This window comes from Zootoca vivipara, chromosome 1 (assembly GCF_963506605.1).
Source record: "Zootoca vivipara chromosome 1, rZooViv1.1, whole genome shotgun sequence".
NCBI classification, from domain to species: Eukaryota; Metazoa; Chordata; class Lepidosauria; order Squamata; family Lacertidae; genus Zootoca; species Zootoca vivipara.
The window spans coordinates 47507613-47524144 of NC_083276.1; the positions used below are offsets into that span (position 1 = coordinate 47507613).

At 44.3% G+C, this 16532-nt stretch overlaps 1 protein-coding gene across 6 annotated transcripts in view; it reads right to left on the reverse strand.

Moving 5' to 3' along the window:
- TMEM229B (transmembrane protein 229B) overlaps window positions 1-16532 on the reverse strand; it is a 43590-nt gene that overhangs the window by 13648 nt on the left and 13410 nt on the right. For 2 of the 6 annotated variants that reach the window (XM_035113683.2, XM_060273918.1), the window contains exon 1: window positions 5558-16405. The exons of 3 other annotated variants lie outside the window; for them this stretch is intronic. The gene's annotated coding sequence lies outside the window, so the exon portion shown is untranslated. Of the gene's footprint in view, window positions 1-5557; window positions 16406-16532 lie in introns of those variants that run through there. One more of the 6 variants, XM_060273913.1, reaches the window with a different exon arrangement.

A 16532-nucleotide genomic window follows, 5' to 3' on the forward strand; every position in this document is an offset into this window, starting at 1 on the left:
AGCAGTGTCAGAAGTTGCCATTAAGATGAAAACGTAACAGCCAGTTTTGAAAATCTGGGCTGAAATGCTGAAGGTGCCAGGGAGAACAGATTAGTCAATTGAACAGTTCTCTGAGAGATCATAAATAGGGGGAAGAAAAAGTCCTGGAATCAGGAGCATTTAGACACTCAACAATCAAGGGGGGGGACCCAGCAGCAAGGTAGGAGACTGTTGAATACCAGCAACTATAACTGGTTTTAAAACCACCTGCAAATTTAAACAATGTTTTAAAATGGGGACTTTCCTGTTTCTGGAAAATTAAATGCTTAACGTTATTCATTTTTAAAAATCAGTTCTATTTGTCTGCCCTTGAAAATCATTCCTCCACCAATTAACCAGCATACAGGTACCAATAACTGTGCACAGCACAAACAACACACAGGCAGGACTGGGTTCCAAAGCATTTCTTCAGAGAACATTTTGCATGTTTCCTTTGAGCAGCTTGGATTTACTTTTTGACAACAGCTGCTTTGTGAGGCAACCCCCCTCCAATGTTTCAGACCACATATTCTCATGAGGAGGACACATCTTTGGATGACTCGCATGGTGTGGGGTCCTTAGCATGCCCATTTACAGCAACTCAGCCTGAGGATGTGGCTCTCCCATCATCTGCAGACTCCGGGAATGACTCCCCGCCGTTTGCCCTGCTCCACAGTCAGACTGGTGCTTGGGACTGTAGAATCAGCTATGAGCCCTTTAAAGATTGCAGACAGCTTTCCAAGGGAGGGCACAGCCTCTGAAAAGGAAAGCCCTACCAGCCTTTCTAAGCCTTTGGATGACTCTGGTCCTTGGCTGAGACAAACACCTTCCATAGCTCAGATAGCAGGGCTGCCCAGGAGTCTGACTGGAAGATGCCTTGGGAATGTATACCACTTCCCTTGTGAGCCCCTAAGCGTCAGCAGAACAGGATACACATGGCCATGCCTCAGGGGCATCAATGTCTCTAGTAATTATGAGGTATAAAAAAAACCTCAGCAAATCCTCTACACTGCTTTCTGGAATCTGACCTTCAATTTGATCCAAGCGGAAGCTTTCGAATCTTGCTGCAAATCTTCTCTGAGGTCCAGTGCCGAGGGCCTTCTGGCGATTCCCTCACTGCAAGAAGCCAACTTACAGTGAACCAGGCAGAGGGCCTTCTCAGTAGTGGCACCCGCCCTGTGGAAAGCCCTCCCACCAGATGTCAAAGAGAATAACAACTACCAGACTTTTAGAAGACATCTGAAGGCAGCCCTGTTTAGGGAAGCTTTTAATGTTTAACAGACTATTGTATTTTAATATTTTGTTGGAAGCCGCACCCCAGCCAGATGGACGGGGTACAAATAATATGTTGTTGTTGTTGTTGTTTTGTTGTTGTTGTTGTTGTCCCTGCCTCAAAATACGAAGTGGCATTTTTGCTTGTGCTCCTTAAACTTCCACAATGCTCCCAGTGAAATGTAAAACACAATGTATGGGATTAATTTCATTGTGTCATGTTCCTAATCAAACAACTGTATCTGATGGGAATAATGGACAATTTCCATATTCCCTTTTATGTCCGTATGGTATGAACAAGCAAAGGTGTACATCAGCCTCTAGCATCAACACCTCTGAACCAAGGTTGCTGGGGAAGTGTGTTTTAGTTTTTTTGTTCGTTGTTGTTGTTGTTTCTGGTGCAAATTCTGATACAACTGTCCTGGTCCATCCACTCTGGGAATAAGATACCAAATTTGCCTCTCAAAATTTACAATACAGTTCTTACTTTTTAAATGACATTCTAGATTGTTTAGGATAAGGTGTAAACAAAAACGCATGTATATCCAAAGTTCATGTGATCATCCTATGCGGTTTTTAAAACAAACAAACAACAACCTGGAGATGGATGCAGAAACAAGCTGGAATGGACTTGTGACATTGACATGGGCTGGAGATAACCTGATCCATCCATCTCTAGGTGAGGATATACCTCTTTTGTCTAAAACACTTAAAAGCACAAGTCATTCTTCTTTAACATATGAAAACAGGCTTCCATAGACTGTCACTGAGGTGAATATTCACTGCTTGGACCTGCTTCTTAAAATAAGCTACTGCTTTCAAAGAAGGGAGAGCCAGGTCCCTGAAGTAGTTTCCTTGGCAGTAAGCCATTCTCTTGCCACTTTCCAGCAATTATCTTACAACAGGGAGTATTGTGTTCCTTACACCTGTGGTTTACAGGCTGCTTAATTAGCAATGGGAACATATTGTATGGTCAGTGATGAATTTCACACATAGAGCCAGTCTTTAAGGCATTTGGAGAACCATAAGCAAATTGCAGGCCATAGACTGTTTGTTGCTTTTTTGAACCAATAGGCCATATTTGGCCCAATAAACAAAGGAAGAAGAAGTTAACAGGTGTCCTATCTCAACATTTGCAAATTTATATTGGAAGCAGATGCTTTGCCCATCTGTGTGAGCTGCACAGCAGAGCTTTCGGTAGCCACGCTGGCCCCACAGAATGTGACTCTCAGAACCATTTAATTATTGAGAGCTTCTACAAACCATTGAAGCAGAAACCGTCTTCATGAGACTGTCCCAGAACTGAAGGCAGGATCATATTCCTATGAAGCTCCAACAAATTCAAATGGGGAGTCATATGAGGCCAGAGTTCAAGCTCCTATTCACATATTGAACAAATGGGTCTGCTCGCGCTAGCCCATGCAAGAGCTTCCATTCCTTCCCCCAAACACCCAGATCTGTGGCTCTGGAGGGGTCAGGAGAACCCCCAGAACCATTGCCACCTATCCAGAGACTATCTTGATGCTGACTACACTACAAGCTGCATTTGGGGTGTTCTTCTGTCCTACAGAACCATGCCACATCCACCAGCCGGTTCAGAGTTAGCAACAAGCTACATTTCCACTCAGTTAAAGTCTTAACACAAAATTTGCTGTGGTGCTTTTCCATCCTGAATTTTCATGAAGGTTCAACAGCTATTCCTCATCCTACCACCCCCCTTAGTCACAGTCAATGACTAAGCAGCTGGGACCATGATGAATAGGGTGGCTGTGATTGTTCTTTTGTTCATTTACCACTGATACACAAGTGCCTGTAGATATGGCAGAAGCAGGGAGAGCAGATGGGCCAATGATGAGTAGAGCATCTGCTCCCCGACTTCAGAGGCCTGAACCACCTCTAACAGTTGGCTTTCTGTGAGCAGTGTCTTCTGTGCCATCTGCTATGCCACCCAACTCTAAACTGAAACATATACATGCAGATGCAGAATCTCAGCAACCCACAGTGCTTGCATGCTGACATAAATTGTACTCTGATGGCTTAATCTAGCCTTTGCCAATCTGGGCTCCTCCAGATGTTTTGGACTATAACTCCTATTAGCCCCAACCAGGTCAGGTACGGTTAGCTTGACCTGTGCCAGGGCTGGATTCTGGAAGCAGGATAAAGCCCTGGAGCATGTGAAGTAATAAAACATGCCGGTGAGTGGACAAACGCCCAGCTGCATCTGCAGGTGCCATCAATTCTGCATAAACCAGTTATCACAATTAGCATTCATACTTAATGTTTCAGCAGGAGAAGGCAACTTGAGGCCCACCACCTATGTTTTGGGGTTCAGCACTCAAAATGTCCTGTCTCTTGGGTGGGGGTGTAATGAAATTATGGACTTTGCTGCTACTTCATAGCAAGAAGTCCCCATCTGCACTTTCTGCTCAAGGCAGGCACAGTCATATACACGGCTGGTAAAGGCTGAAGTCACAGGATTCACCGTCCTGCCTGCACTGCACTTGATGACAGATCTTTGGACCAGCTGTCCCAAAGGGCCATCAATAATTTCATCAAGGTCCTCAGTCAACCCTGGTTTTAGATTTCCATCTCAGTGCATTTCCAAAGCGAGCAGAAATGTTGACATGTCTTTAAGGAAAAGCGAGTGTTAAAAGAAGTGGGCAGCTTTTGGCTTGCTACAGAATTAAAGGGGCAGCTGCTATGGCGACCCATCCAAAACTGAAAATCTCCCACTGATTGTCACTAATTAATCCAGCTCCAATATGTGCCATTTATGAGTCAACATGACACTTTTCAGCCGTTGAACACAAGTCAATAGAGCTGCTTTTTTCTCTTTTTTTATTCCTATTGCATGTAAAGTTTTGCAGCTTAATCTTAACTGGCAATTTTCTTGCTGACGCACGAGTCAAAAAAGAGTCCAGGCCACTGAATTTTCCATTACCATATCGACTTTGATGGCCAATTGTAGGGGCAATTGATTTGTGCCTTTAAGCTATGTCAATAAAAAAGCTCACAATGCACTTTTCATTCTAGTGTTGTGGCTGGACAGACCACAAGACTGGACTCCAGAGTGAATAGGGGATTCCACACACACCCATACAAATAGCAGGGGTGATCCAGGACAGGACCCCATGGGGAGACAAAGGGACAACGTCTACTTATCACCTATGCCAATATTTCACTCCAGATTGGTAGGTCCACACCTGCAATTTACTTTTTAAAAGCCATGCATGCAATTGCTAACTCATCTTGTTTGACTCTAAGATTCAGATACTGTATAAGTTAAGACACATTAAGATTTTTAAGGGCAACTGATTTCAAAAATCAGCATACGATTCAAGAACTCAGGGGTAAACATTTTCATGCTGATGCCAAGCAGCAATCACTGTTTATTTGTCACTATGGAAGAGGCTGTACTGTAGTCTAGCCTGCAGGTCAATTCCTTTTCTTGAGAGTAGAAACACCTTGTTATGATAAAATATATCTCTCTCTTCTAGGTAGCATTTTCTCTCTTCTTAAATTTTGGCATAGTGAACCTCCCTATGTAAACTAGGAGGAAAATGTTGGACTGATAAACAAAAACCCTCATATAAAATATGAAAATAAACACACACAATTATTGTTCCAGATATACTGCCTTTTGCTATCATTAGTCACATAGACTGTTGGTACATGTAGCTCAATTCTATATATTGGAGTGAGGAACCTGTGGCCCTCCAGATGTTTTAAGATTTCAGGTGTCATGGTCTATTTCCGGGAATGCTGTTCAATTTTGTTATGTACTTTTTAATGTGTTTTATTTGTCTAATAACTACTTTTGTAATTATGCAACTCTCTTCACGTTGTATGCTACCTTGAGCATGAACTACAGAAATAAAATGATGATGGTAAATTACAATCCAATATATGGAAGGCAACAGGTTCCTAACTCCTTCTGTATGCTGAATTTTATATTTCTGGAGATGTGCTCACTCCAGTTATTGCTTTGAAATATGAGGAAGCACGGAGGCTTTTGCCGCCACCGCTGATTCTGTCATTTTGCTGGACAGAAACAGAGCACGGCAATCATTAGAATTAACAAAATAATCAGCACCAAGTTCCCTTTACCACAAATCCAATCCTTAGAATTAGAGTTGCTTTATCACAGTGGGACACAGAGCAGGCAAAAGTGAACATGAATAACCCAGCTGTCCTGATGCCAGTTGATCTTTGCTTGGGGCAAAGTTTCAAATGTAAACCATATGGAGAGCAAAGAGAATTATATTACCTTGCAACGGCTCATTTCCTGGAGCGGCTCTCTGTCTTACAGTACAGTATGGTTGAAATAAAATCCTATTCACAGTCTGCTCACCCTTGGAGAGGAGACAAGGTGAGCTCTCTCCTGCCGAGTGATCACTACACTCAGCAGCTTACAGAAACCCGGTACTTCAGTCTCAAAAGGAAGTTGTGTGAAGCCCACTTCCTGTTTGCAAAGCCCTCTGGCAGCTGTAGTCATGATCTTTTGGAAGTCACTGTACAGACCGCTGAATCGCCAAAGGAAGGAAAGATATGAAACACCTGCTACATAAACTCCATTAGAGGGAGGTAGAGGGTGGTGTCGTGGGCCAGGAGTCAGCTTCACCTGCTGAGCAGCAGCCTGAAGGAGCAGAAGGTGAAGTGACTCCACCTGCTGCTTATCAGCCTTCTTGCTCCTGATGAGAACCAGCTGGCTCCAGCTTTCTTAAGCAGGGTTTCCAGCCTCAGTCAGTTGCTGGAAACAGCATTTGTCATTCCTGGCTAGCTCTTGCTTCTTGTGACCGTGGACCCTCGGCTTTCTTGACCCCCGAATCATCTGACTATGTGCACTGAGGTTCTCCTGACCTTAGGACTGGACTGAACCTTGCATACAAACTGCCTCCAGGAGAGTACCCCCTGACACTCAGCTGGCTGGCTGGCTTCTCCCTCCACTGAGCTCTGCTGTGTCTGGCAGCACAGGACTAGGACAGGTGATCATATGTCCACAACTTCACAAGGACATTCAAAATGGATGTCGGCCTATGAAGTTTCAGGAAGAAGAAAAATGTTGTATGGTTGGAAGGAGCAACCTGCCATAATGACAGAAAAAGATGCACAGTGCCTAGAGGCACCCCTGGACCAATGTCAATGCCACGGATCCATCCCCATCACTATATCAGTGTTAAAAACAAACAAACAGGTGTAGCAATTTTTTAAGCCTTTGGCCCAAAGACTGCATTCAGCCTTGTCCAAACTCCCCTCCCCACCCCAGGTAAAGCAGCAAATAGTCTTCCTCATCACCAGCAAGTACATTGTACCCAAAATTAGTCAAGTTATTTTGGAGGGTGACACCAAAAAAAATCTCACAAGTGCCTCATCAATCCATTATGTGCCTATTTAACATGAATTTAAGCTTCAATTACTGCTGGTTGTGATTTTTGCATCTCATTGTCACATAATCCTACCTTACAACTGTCTCCTTTATATACCTGCCAACTAATATTTCACTTCATGTATTTGTCAAAGAAGGCTTGAGTCTACAAAAGGTTTCTGCCATAATACATTTGTTAGTCTTTGTGGTGACATAAGACTGTTGGTTGTTTTTAAATAACTAACAATTTGCTGCCCTCTCATGTTATCCAGATTCAGTTTTCCAAGGCAGCTGGCTCACTCTGCCTAATGGCAGGGCTGGCTCCCTGTTATTGTCTGTGCTGCTACCTTCTCTAGAAAGTTTTATAAACAAAGCAAGGAGAGCTCCCCTCTCGCATGTCTGCTTCCTTTTCTAGAAAGGAGGATATTACTATAGCATAGTTGTCTCTTGTTAACTATATAATTAGTTTCATAGAAATTATTCAATATCCTTTTTTACAAACAGAACTCATTATGGCCATTTTATCAGTTATAAATAAGCACAAATAAATACACAAGAAGACTGTCCATCCCAGAGGGCAATGGCACAACAAATATCCAGGAGCAGAGCTAGTGTTGCATGCACAAAAGACACAGATGAGAAAAGGCCTTCAGTTTGAAAACACCAATTCCAGATGATATAAATGTCCCATTGTAAGTGTGTAGGCAAATACCTGCAGAGGTCTGGCACAGAAGGTACATAAAACAGATTTCTTCCTGGATAAAAGTCGAACAACAATTTCACAATGAAGGATTAAGCAACTCACACAAATTATACAACTGCCACCTTATTATTTATCCAGTAAAACCAAAATTGCTCCTTCAGATACTAATGCTATTCAACATCAGAACAAGCAACAACTTATTCTAAACAGTACTACCAGCAGAAGGCCACCTGCTATACCATAATGACAGATCAGAGCAATTGTGTAGAGGGGAAATCATGGAGAGAAAATAATGACATATTATCCTAGACTGTATAAACTCTGTCCTGGAAGATTCATTCTGCTAAAACAACTCAAATTCTGCACCAAGAGAAGCTGAACATTGTAGCCTCTAGACCAGGGGTGGGGAGCCTCAGCCTCTGGGCTAAACCTGGTCCATCAGGCATCCTTATTTGGGCCACTAGGCCATTTTGGGGGAACCATGTCCTCCTGGCCCACACCTGATGACATTCTTGATATCAGGCATGGGACAGGTAAGGATGGTGCTTTAAAGGAACAATCAGGTGGGCTCCTGATTCTTCCATTGCTGGAGCAATATGCACTCCCAGCCACCCATCAGCTCACGGGCAAAGGGAGCATGCCGTGCTCAAGGAAGGAAAAAATAGTTTCCATTGTGCATACATTATGCAAACATTATGCATGAAGTATACATTTTTCGTACATATTGTGCAAATTTAGCCTATTTTCATATATACACTCCTTTTTCCTACTTTCTTTCCCTTCCGCAAGTAGTCATTTGAAATAGGAAGCTGCTAAGGAGAGCACTGAAGTCTCCTGTTGAGTAGCCTCCCCCATCCTTGGAGAAATCCCTTGCTATTTCCCTTGACAGCCGTAAGGTCTAAGCTTGCTCTTGAAGTAGTGCAATTCTACATTTCTACTCGGAAGCGATTTCTACTGAGTTCAATGCGTCTAAGAGTGTAGGGCTGCGGCCTCATGATGCTGGATGCATATGCTGCATTTTCATGAGCCCTGAGTGGGATCACGTACAACAAAGACACATCATCCATCCACCCTTTGCTTGGTTGTGAAATGCAAGGAACCTCAAGATTCTAAGGGGAAGCCCCAGATGCCACAGGGGAAGCCAAAGATTCACATTCCACTCACAGTTGTGGATTAAAGCAGCTTTCCTCAGCTAGGCATGCTCCAGCTGCTTTGGGATACAGTCGCCAAACAGCCCCAGGAAGCACAGCGGAGCTGGCAGGAATTGGTAGGAGTTGGAGGATGCCAAGCTGGGGAAGGCTGCATTAAACAAACGCTCTGGTTACTGACATGATTGGTTTGCATCTGGTTCTATTTGTAATGAGACGGTTCACAGCTAGGCTCTATGTTTCTGTATGATATGTGAGGCTTAAGCCAGTCTAGATGCTTGCAGTTGTGCCAGAATGTGTTGGTTTAATGGACTGTGTTCCGGTCCAAATGGTAAGGCACCAAGAAAGTGGATTCTTAGATCAACGTGTGTGTGTGTGTGTGTGTGTAACTTATTTAAACAAAAACAAAAAAGATTTACTGGCCTTCTTTGCCTTCTTTGAAAAGATGTCTCATAAACTAAAAGTATTTAAAGGGCAGAACTCAAATGGCATTTTTTGAAGACTTCTATAGTGGAAAGATGGGATACAAACAAATAAAACATATGCAGCATTTATACCGTGCTTTCAGTGTTGCATATACTTTATTACAATATAACATCCTTATAAGGTAGGGTAGTACTGTCAAATAATCCTGGGAAATGTAGCACACCCTTCTCAGAATTACAGTTCCATAACCCTTAACTAACTAGAGTTCCCAGGATTCTTTGGAGGAAGCTGTGTGCTTTAAATGTATGGTATGGATGTGACTGGCTGTTGTTGTTGTTGTTGTTTAGTCGTTTAGTCGTGTCCGACTCTTCGTGACCCCATGGACACCAGGCACTCCTGTCTTGCACTGCCTCCCGCAGTTTGGTCAAACTCATGTTCGTAGCTTCGAGAACACTGTCCAACCATCTCGTCCTCTGTCGTCCCCTTCTCCTTGTGCCCTCCATCTTTCCCAACATCAAGGTCTTTTCCAAGGATTCTTCTCTTCTCATGAGGTGGCCAAAGTATTGGAGCCTCAGCTTCACGATCTGTCCTTCCAGTGAGCACTCAGGGCTGATTTCCTTCAGAATGGATAGGTTTGATCTTCTTGCAGTCCATGGGACTGCAAGTAGTGACTGGCTACTCCATATCTTTGTTCTCCTCAGCAATTATTAGCCCCCTTTTCTGGAACATTCTAGAGATTTAAGCTGACAAAGCAGTGATCTTGCACGAAGGGTCAAAAAAATAAATCTATTAATTGCACAATTGCCTCTCCCTTTTTTCTAAGTTAACAAAAATGTGGTGCCAAAGGCACAGAGACTTCCTGTCCATAGGCTTTAGATTATACTCTAGTGCTGTTTTAAAAGCTCTTAGCTGCTAACCAATGTTTTCATTGTTATAGCAACAAATTAGTATGACTTATACAATGGAGAAATTGATTTCAAACTGTCATTTTATTGGTGACAACTTGCCTCAGTTGAGATCGATCCATCCTGCTCAAAACTCCAAAAATAAAAACTTGTAAGATTAAAAGCAACTCTAGCAGGAACAGAGCGTTTCTTTTCTAGCAAGAATATAACATTTCCATGCTGCAAGTATAATAATAAACCTGTTTGAGGCTCACACACAACATTTGAAGAGGCAGGCAACTTGCATATATACATATGATAGCACTGTGAGCATGTAGACCAGTGTGATCTCTTTATGTCATGATGGCTATGATGGGCAGAAGCAAGGGCATCTGTGTGTGTTGTTGATATATGTGTACAAAAGGAGAGACAGAGAGCACCATCTGCTGCTCGTGCAGCTCAAGCATTGCCCTGAAAATCTATGTGGATTTTTAGTTAAAGAGCACTAAACATGGAATGACTGCCTGGAAGAATGAGCCCCTTCCAACTCCATTTCTCTCAGTGTTCTTTGCTCAGATGACAATCAACAAAGACAAAAGCAAGCATAAGCACACCTGTGTGCATCTCTGCATTTCCAGATGGCTCCTCAATTTTAATAGATTTGACCATTTTGCCACACAGAGGGTCACACATTTGCTACCTCTGAAGTGTAAGAAGTGCTCCACAGCAACATTAGTATGGAAACCACCTGGGCATTTCTTCAAATCCTGCTCTGTTGAACAATCTTAAAAGTAAGCCAGGAAACCTTGCTGTGAGTTCTTTGCCATCCTTGCAACTGCACAGCAGACTAACCCAAAGCAACGCGGGACATTTCACTGTAAGGCTTATTTTCTCTTGCATACTTTGAGCTCTCTACACCAGAGTCTAGCAGTTGTACATATCAAGGCCACAGCTTAAAGCTGTACAAGAGGAGATCATTGTAACCCTCCATTTAAGGAGTCTCTTTAGACACATCCAGAAGCTTCTATATTGTGGCATTTCACAAAGGTCACTACCAAAAAGAACCCTGTTGGATCCGTCAGCTTATATAAAAATCTTTGTTATTCCTAAATAATAGGGAATGAAAGTGGGCATGCCAATGTTCTTTTTACTCAACTATGTATAAGTCCCCTTCCTGTGTTATTCATACGAAGGGGAATCATGCAAAGACTGGGAGTGCGTCCACACTGCCTGCCTCATCCTTAGGATTGCATGGCCAAGCTAGCCCTGGTCTCCAATACTTGAATAGGAGTCCTTTTTGAGAATACCTGCTCATGCAAGGCAGCTCTCTTTTAGACATATTTCTAAATGTGCAGATGTTATGGAGTAGTTATCGCATGGGTTCTATTCACTTGTGTAATAAATTAAGGGGGCTAATGGAAAAGACCCTGATGCTGGGAAAGATTGAGGGGACAAGGAGAAGGGGACGACAGAGGACGAGATGGTTGGACAGTGTTCTCAAAGCTACCAGCATGGGTCTGACCAAACTGCAGGAGGCAGTGGAAGACAGGAGTGCCTGGCGTGCTCTGGTCCATGGGGTCACAAAGAGTCAGACACAACTAAACAACAATGGTAACATTCCACCCTACTTTCCAACATTCTGACTCTGATCACATGTAGTATAGAACTATGGTTCAGCTAAAACCATGGTTTAGCATTGTGGGAACAAGCCTGATTCTCCTCCTCTACACATACCGAGGGATAATTTTGAAAGCTTCTACTGTACTTTGGAACCATAACTCATCAAATGTTTTCCCCCAATTCACTATGGCTAATTTAAACAAACTCAGGATCAAACCATTGATTGAAATCTTGGTTTGATTTAACTAGCCATAATTAGAACAAAGCAGTTCCCTAAGTTCAGAAGTGCTGTGTGTGTGTCCAAAACTTGTGGGACTCAGTTGAACCTGTATTCTGTCACATTTTCTAGTGCAGTCTTTCTCAACCTTGGGTCCGTAGATGTTGCTAGGCTACAACTCCCATCATTCCTGACCACTCATCCCTAGTCCAACAACATCTACGGACCGAAGGTTGAGAAAGGCTGCCTAGTGTAACCATGACACAGATCCAGGGGAAGGGCTATTCAGAAAAAAGCAGGTATGGATACATCTCAGCCATAGTAGCCCATGCTCTGGTAATCTTCACTATTGCAATGCTGGACTTTTAAATGCTGCTGCAATGTGTTATTTTATTGCATTTACTGTATTTTATCCCTTTGTGCTGTATACTGTTCCAAGAGGCAAATGTCTTGATAAATCTGTATAAGTACGTTGTGCTGTGCTCCCTGCTTCTGTTGTAACATAATAGTCAGGACCAGATAAATATCACCTACAGTTTGCAGTTTTTGCAACAGACGACATCCAACTTCATACATTGCAACTGAAGTGTGACACATTTATATTTCTAACCTCTCTCTCTCTCTCTCTCTCTCTCTCTCTCACACACACACACACACACACACACAGAGAGAGAGAGAGAGAGAGAGAGAGAGAGAGAACGCCCTGGATGACATCCAACATCAGTCATACTCAGAGCAGACCCACTGAAATCAATGAACTTAAGTAACTTAAGCACATTGGTTTTAACGTGTCTATTCCGAGTATGACTTAGCTAGATATCACTGGGATCTGGAAAGGAGACAGTCTGACTGGAACAACCTTGAGATGGAGTGGCAATAGCCCATTGTTAAGAAACCTGACTCACGCTGGGGTTTAAACACCTGCTTTAAATAGCCAGGTCATACACTCTCCTCCACAGGATATACAGCCTGTTGGATCAATGGCAACCTGAGCAACAAAATGTAAAAGAAGTTACTGAATACAATGGAAAGAGCTTATCCTCAGTGAAAACAGGGAAGGCAAAAGGTGGCACTATAAATCAACAGCAGGGACTTGAGCAAACAAAGAAGAGGAAGTTTGGCAGCCCACAAGCCCTGTTTCAAAGGCGCTGGATAGACAGCTTGGGAGAATGAAGTCGTGTTTCCCGCTGACCTGGACTAACCCCTCTCCCCGCTGCTGCCCTGCCAGTGCACCTCTTCCATGACCTCAGGAGACCTCTACCAAGGCAGGGAGAGAAATTCCTTCTCCCAAGCCCTTAGCTGCCAACTCTGATATGGACAACTGCCCAGCTAGTAAGTGACTCTACACAATGAATTTACTCCACTGAACAGCTATTAAATCAGCTTTACTTCTTAAGATGGTGGCTGAAAGTGAATCAAAGCCTCGTCTGTTTTTAGCAAGCTTTTGGCAGAGACAAACCTGCTTTGCTTTCTCCTGTGCCCGCCCCTGCCCCTGCTCCTAAGAAAAGCCGCTTGGCACATAAACAAGGCCATTTCCAACTCTGGGCTGAGCCACTGCCCTCCCCTGCCTGCCACACAGTTCCTGGTAAAATTAGCCAAGCCACCTTTTTTGCCTTACTTACCTAGAGAAGGGATGCTAGCAGGCTGCCCTTGCTACAGAACTTCTTGGACTACCACTGTTTTGATGGGGCAGCAATCGGGGGTCCGGCCTTCGCCCTCTTAAGCCAACATCACAGCAGCTGCTGCAATCCTTTGAACTGGAGGCTGACAGAAGCAACAGCAAGCAGCGTCTATAAGGGTTTTTATCCTTTGGAAGTCGATCTGTTTCTGCATCTCAGCAGCTAGAGCTCCCAAGCAGCCTAAATGGATGAGAACGCACAGGAGGCATTTGGGGCCATGAATTATTCATTCCCTTGTTCAGATCCACTGCCAATAGATCTACATTCTTCTTTGAGGCCCGACATGAGACTCCACTCTTGTTTTCAACAGTAATGGAAGACATCTAGGTTTCCTTTGATAGTCCTCGAGGGCAAACGATAAGGGGCACTTGCTGTACTCGGAGCAACAGGATCAGGCATCAGGAAGTCAGCCCAATGTTCCTTTCTCAGCTGAGATCACCACTGCGCCACCCGGCACACCTGGCTAAATTTTGTTATGGTAGCAGCATTCCTAGGAGCATCTGCCCCCATTTGGTCTGTAATAGACCTCGCTCAGTTGCCAAGAGAGATCAATGCAAGCCCCTTTGCGAAGGGCAGACAATACATTTAAGAGTCCTCAGTAGAACATTGCATTCACACCACTCAAGTTCACTTCACACTAGCTATTCCCTTGCTTTTTTAACGAATGCAAACTTGAAAATATGGAAGAACAACTTCATAAAATCACACTGTGGAGCAGCCTCTCCCAAATGCAGGATACCTAAGGCCCTTGAGAATCCAAGGATCCATTTATTGGGTTGTTTCTCTGGAAGAAACCCAGCTCATGGTCTGAACAGTGCTTATCACCCTTACCTAGCCAAGCAGTTCTGGAAAGGAAGGAAGAACAGATTCTTCCCAATGGATCATACCTCAGGACTTGGATAGCCAACCTAAGCAATCCTTGCCTGGAGAAGGAGGACCTATCCACTCATGTCTAGACTGCTGCCTGCTCTACTGCTCAGCAGGATAGAGGTAAAACCACACCAAGGCATGAGAGTGCCATATGCAGTGCTATAAAGCAGCCTTTGTCACCTGCTAATTGTCAGTGTCTACATACAATCACCTTGTATCATGCACAGATATTTGGTGCCAATGGTTGTGCATATACAGTATGTGAAAATTGTATATAGCCAAAGTTTAATTTTCCTTGGTTGGCAAGGGGGGAGCCCTGCAGGGAGGCCTTCCATGTAGCTCCACTGCCTCCCCTCACTCATCCTCATGTGAGCAACTGGCGGGAGGGAGGGAGGCAATGAGAAATAAAGGGGGGGGGCAGAGCAGCAGCAGAGAGAGAGGAAGAGAGAGAGAGGAAGAGAGAGAGAGGCGGAAAGGTAGAGAGAGAGATGCAGGCAGAATAAAAAGGCTGGAATGGAATCTGGAAAGGGTCTACAGCCAAGCACATATGGTTGAAATAATGTATGTTAAATGCACGTAATATGTGACTTAATTGTACATATTAGCAGCTTAAAATGCATCATTTCCCCCGGCTGCATTTCAAGTCACTTTCTTATGTTGCTGTACACACCAGAGAGAGGTTGGTGATGTTTTCCATGGAGGCGCAGGTTAATTCTGTGTCCAGGGCAGCTGTCTATCAGCTCCATCTGGTACGCAGGCTGAGACCCTACCTGCCGGCGGACTGTCTTGCCAGACTGGTGCATGCTCTGGTTATCTCCCGCTTGGACTACTGCAATGTGCTCTACGTGGGGCTACCTTTGAAGGTGACCCAGAAACTGCAACTAATCCAGAATGTGGCAGCTAGACTGGTGACTGGGAGCGACTGCCGGGACCACATAACACCGGTCCTGAGAGATCCACACTGGCTCCCAGTACGTTTCCGAGCACAATTCAAAGTGTTGGTGTTGACCTTTATAGCCCTAAACGGCCTTGGTCCTGTATACCTGAAGGAGCGTCTCCACCCCCACCGTTCAGCCCGGACACTGAGATCCAGCGCCGAGGGCCTTCTGGCGGTTCCCTCATTGCGAGAAGTGAGGTTACAGGGAACCAGACAGAGGGCCTTCTCGGTAGCAGCACCTGCCCTGTGGAATGCCCTTCCATCAGATGTCAAGGAAATAAGCAGCTATCCTAATTTTAAAAGACATCTGAAGGCAGCCCAGTTTAGGGAAGCTTTTAATATTTAATGCTGTATTGTTTTAATATTCAATTGGGAGCCGCCCAGAGTGGCTGGGGAGACTCAGCCAGATGGGCGGGGTATAAATAATAAATTATTATTATTATTATTATATTATTATTATTATTATTATTCACCTGGTGTACATTAGCTGATTTGTTTCCCTGTGCAAACTCCTGTTCAATGAAGTTGTAATGTGTGCATGCACTGTCAGCTGTGCATGTGCAACACTGTCTCAAATGTACACACCTCAGCTTAACTGTGGCCTACATTTTCGAATCAGGTGGAAGCTGGTTTTAGGGCATCAAACATTCTCAAGAAATTAAGGATACATAAGGATTGCAGCTAACCTCATATGAATGCACTTTCAAACACCAACAGTTGACTCTGGAGCCAGAGTCAATGGTAATGTGCACACAGGCTTCTACAGTCATACCTCGGTTTAAGAACGCCTCGCTTTGAGTACTTTCAGTTTAAGTACTCCGCGGACCTGTTTGGAACGGATTAATCCACTTTCCATTACTTTCAATGGGAAAGTTCGCTTCAGGTTAAGTACGCTTCAGGTTAAGTATAGACTTCCAATTGTGTACTTAAACCGAGGTACCACTGTACTTGGGTCTTGGCTGTGGTACAGGTGTACCAAAGGTTATTCACCACTGCCTTGGGAGAAACTTCCTCCTCCTTACTTGCAAAATCCTGACTTTAGAGAATCTGCAGTTGAGGAGAGCTGGCGCTTATCAGGGAGAGGGGCTAATTCTCAGCTACAACACAGAGAGTGGGTGTAAGGGGAAGAGAGTATAGAGAACCTTCCCTTCTCATCAGAAGCAGCTCCTCCCCAAGCAGCGATGGCAGCGAGGACGCTGAGGAGACCAGTCAGGAAGTGGGGCGAGAGGGCCAGGGCTCTGGCAGCACGGGAGAGCCCCTGCTACACAGGAGGGAGGAAGAGAGAGGGGGGAAAGGGGGGAGAAGGAAAACATGGAGCGTAGACCCTTTCCTCCGGTTCCGGAATTACGCAGGAGAAGGAGGGGAAGGAGGTTTGCTGTTCCAAGACTCTTAT